Here is a 3,861-nt window from a genome sequence, read left to right as displayed (position 1 = left end):
GAGGGTCACGGGGTCAAAGGTTATGATAGTGGGCAGACGATGTAGCCTTTAGTGGTCAGATGTTCAGTATTTTTCTGCAGTTATTTATGTACAAGAAAATGATTACATGCTATTGATTTCATAAAATTTTAGCAAAATTAGTTTTTTTATTTTTGAGATTAATTAATGCAGAAACAAATGCTTTTATGGGAATATAAACTTATATTTCCTGGAATATGTGGCTATATGAACAAATTAAGTTACTCAAAAAATATAATAATAATAATAATAATAATAATAATAATAATAATAATTATTATTATTATTATTATTATTATTATTATTATTATAAATCAACTATTCCAGCACATCCAGTACAAGACACCAGGGATATGCTGACGCAGCACTTCAACCTTTGTCCTCAAAAATCCATTTGCTCAATCAGATAATGCCCCTGAGCGTGAACATATATAAACATATTTAACCCATCATAAACCATTTGATAGAAAAGTGCCTGTCAGCAAGAATGGCCATTCATTAATATTAATAGTTACATTTTGAACAATCCATAAGCATTCATTATGCTTATGAGCTATAATTAGCACTGACAAGAAGGTCACAATCCTTTTAACTCTGGATAACAGAGAAAACAATCACTATCAGCTAATAATGGTTGTTTACTGATTTATCATTACCTAATCAGAACATGGTTATGAGCATTATGAAGAAATGTATGTAAGAAACCTACATTTGCAAGATTTAAGAGTTAATGTAGTGGCCAGGTATTTTCATACTGGTTCTCTGACATATTCTCTTACAAAGTGTTCCTGTAGCTCAATTGGTAATGTTGGGGGTTCGATTCCCCGGGTACACATGATAGGTAAAAAAAGATCGCCTGAATGCACTGTAAGTCGCTTTGGATAAAAGCGTCTGCTAAATTCATAAATGTATTTATTTTATTTATTTATGTTCCATTTGGCAAGAAACAGGTGAGAAGAGCAGCAATTGTGGAGTTAGAATGGAAGGGTATGGATCGGGACGTGGTAATATTTTAAACTCGATCAATCCTCGGAGTACACCTGTCTCATTAACTTTGGTCTGTGGTAGCCACTTCTGAATGCATCTCACTCTCACTGGACAGACCTTGTGTCAGCAAGGTTATTTAGCTGAATACACATCCACACATCACACTGTAGGAGGGAAACAAACAAGCGCACACACATACACTCATGTAATCAACGGTGTAAAGTGCTGAAGTCCATGAATTCTTTGATAGCACCTGATAAAAGTGAGGAGATCTCTTTGACTTGTCTTAAGATAGGACAGTAAAGGCAAAGACAAACCAGAAGGCCTCACACAAGCAGTTTGTTTGACGTGTGTTGACGGTCTTTCTTCCCTTCATCATACAATCAACAGACCCCCTAGGAGCAAAAGATGCAGATTTCTGCTTCAGAGGTGCAACACCACTGCAGAGTGACTGATGGACAGGTCAATGATTGCAGACAGACGCAGTGCAGTTTATGATAGTAAGCAGAAGTTACGCATGGACAGGATACAGGTGCTGTTTGTGGTGCTGCTGCAAGCACATCTGGTTGGCTGGCGGTCTGTGGTATTGGTGCAGCCTGTGACTCCATTTATAATTGAGATTAACATTTGTTTTGGATGACATGTTTGCAAACTGACAATATTTTGACATTGGACAACATCTTTAAATTTGGTCATCAACATGACTTCTGACCATATGGCATTAAACACCCAGTCAACTCTTGTGAATAACACAGTTTTCTACACAATCTAATTTTGCTAATCATTCAGTGATTTTTTTGGGGGGGTATTTCTTGAGGCCAAAGAACTGTTTAAAATGCCATTTACATCAAAAAATTTAAAATGCCATTTACATCATATACTAGTATACCATTAAAGGGGTCATATGATGCTGCTAAAAAGAACATTATTTTGTGTATTTGGTGTAATTAAATGTGTTTATGTGGTTTAAGCTTAAAAACACATTTTCCACATACTGTATATTATTCTTTCTCCTCTGTGTCCCGCCTTTCTGAAACGTTTTGATTTTTACAAGGCTCATCGTTGTGAAAAGTGAGGTGTGCTCTGATTGGCCAGCTACCCAGTGCGTTTTTATTGACCTCAAACGTGTGACGGAAATTTTACATAAAATATTGTGATGCCCTGTCCGGCCGGATCGACAAGACATAAACATTAAAATCCATTATAAACGTGATATAAACATGATTTCTAGTCATGTCCTCTTTTGTGCTTTCTCAACGAAACTGCATCACACACCGAAGCCTTGAGCGAGCGAAGGCTGGACTCCGTTAAGTGCTCATAGATCAAAAACAACTATGTAAAATGCTCTTCGAGTGTGTGAGATTTTATTTCAGATTTAATTCCCTCCAGAATACAGCAATTAGTTATTTTTAACTCTTTCAAATTAAATTAGTTGGTGAGAGTGTGAAAAGTCTGTTAAGAGTATTTTAAATATGTATATTTTTAAAGAGTACTTAAATATAAACTAATAATGAAAATCAATCAGTCAATCAATCAATCAATCAATTAATCAATCAATCACTCTCAACAAAACAAAGAAGAACAAACTAAAACAAAACAAAAAACAGGCTCACCCCTTTTTTTCACCAATAAATGTAAATATTTTTTTCCAGCACTTTTCCAGTTATGTATTTGGGATAACAGTTTTAAAAGCCATCTGCTACTGAATCAACAAACCAAAACAAACACAGATGAATAAACTGATCGAAAGATAATTTGATGTAAGATTAACATTTATTTATTTATTTAGTTGTATTTATTTTATTGAAATGTTTTGCTCTGTTTAACATGTAGTAACATACTGGCATTATTGGTGATGCATGTCCAAAGGAAATCCAAGCTCCTTCCTTCAAAATATAATCACAAGTAGCCACATGAGACACATCTGAGATGTTACTGGCAGGTTTAAACAACAGTGTGTCAAAGGGTGACCACTTGTGATCAGATCGCAATTATAAAAACACTATCATAATAATAGGGTCTACGGTTTGCTGGGCTCTGGTCCACTGAACAGGCTGCAGGAGAGGTCCACGGTGCTGCAGTTAAAGCTGCTGATGATGAAGGCCGATACAGCTCCCTTTGTGCTGAAGCACAGGCCTGAAAGAGCTGCGTCGGGTCTTTACCCACAGCCCACCGAGACGAGCCTCCCGATCACCTGAGCTATGAGCTGCCTCCCTCAGCGATTCAAACTCGCATACACGCGCACACACACCTTTTGACCGCACCCCAGCCCCCTTCACACACACCCGCTGAGGCGGTCATCAGCACGGTCATTAATTGTGGAGTTCCCCTGAGGCTGATGGAAAGAATGAGTGAGGGAGGAGGCTGAAATGAGAGGAGAAGTCCTGTTCGATGCCAGGCCATTGAGTGGGTTTTGGTCGGTAAGCACTTTTGTGTGTCTTCGTGCACCTGGGTATTAATCTGCTTAGGTTTCTTTCATACAAATGTTCTGGATTGTTCTTTTTTTTTTTATTTGCATACGGACAGTCATATCACGTTTATAACAAAGTGTGATTTGTATATGCGATTGTTTGTTTTTCTTGTCCTGTGTACAAGAGTACCTTCATTGCGTAAATATTTTTTAACATTTTGTGGTAACTGTAATAAATGTTTTTCCAAAGCTGCTTTGATGAATATAAAGTTCAAAAGAACAGCATTTTTTAAAGTTATACATGTAAATATAAAAGTAAATGACTGTTACTTTTGATAAGTTGAATTTATCCTCTTTAAACATTCAATATGCCTGATATCGAAAGAAACAGATAAAACTAAATTATTATTTTTATTATTTTATTGATTTCCTTTTTTTTATCACAT

The sequence above is a fragment of the Carassius gibelio genome, chromosome A6, assembly GCF_023724105.1.
Source record: "Carassius gibelio isolate Cgi1373 ecotype wild population from Czech Republic chromosome A6, carGib1.2-hapl.c, whole genome shotgun sequence".
Classification (NCBI taxonomy): Eukaryota; Metazoa; Chordata; class Actinopteri; order Cypriniformes; family Cyprinidae; genus Carassius; species Carassius gibelio.
Note: the sequence above shows the minus strand (reverse complement) of the source record.